Genomic DNA, 611 nt, shown 5'->3' with positions numbered 1-611 from the left:
TCTTCTCTCCATATCTAACATGGCCACGCTTATTCATTAAATTTGCCGTATCAGAAGCACATAGATAATGTAGCTTTGCGGCCTGGACATAGACATTGATGAGGCGAATGATTATGATACCAAAATGATATATTTCTTTACTACCCACAAGGAGCTAAACACAGAGCGGACAAACGAGGACAGACAAATGGGTTAAGTCGATTATATCGACCCCAGTGCGTAACTGGTACTTAATTTATCGACCTCGAAAGGATGAAAGGCAAAGTCGACCTCGGCGGAATTTGAACTCGGAACGTAACGACAGATGAAATACGGCTACGCATTTTGCCTAGCGTGCTAACGTTTCTGCCAGCACGCCGCTTTTGAAAATATGGAACGCTTCACGAATTTGCGTGTCATCCTTGCGCAGGGGCCATGCTAATCTTCTCTGTATCGTTCCAATTTTAGAATATGTACCGCTGTATGATAAAGATGGGAGAAAACAGAAAGCGCCCGCTGACGCTCTGCTTCTCTAAAACATTGTTCTTTAAAAACGCATATACAGAAGTATTAACCCTCTTACAATTTAAAATACCAAATATTTGGACTAAAAAGTCTCTACAATTACAAAA

The 611-nt window shown here is 41.1% G+C and overlaps 1 non-coding gene across 1 annotated transcript; it reads right to left on the bottom strand.

Annotated features, from left to right (window-relative positions):
* Window positions 1–364: 364 nt before the first annotated feature.
* LOC115226996 lies at window positions 365–469 on the bottom strand. Its single transcript, XR_003883057.1, has one exon. It is a non-coding gene; the product is annotated as a U6 spliceosomal RNA (small nuclear RNA).
* Between the last annotated feature and the right edge of the window lie 142 nt (window positions 470–611).

This window comes from Octopus sinensis, unplaced genomic scaffold, assembly GCF_006345805.1.
Source record: "Octopus sinensis unplaced genomic scaffold, ASM634580v1 Contig01103, whole genome shotgun sequence".
Taxonomy (NCBI): Eukaryota; Metazoa; Mollusca; class Cephalopoda; order Octopoda; family Octopodidae; genus Octopus; species Octopus sinensis.
This window is presented reverse-complemented; position numbering and strand designations above follow the sequence as displayed.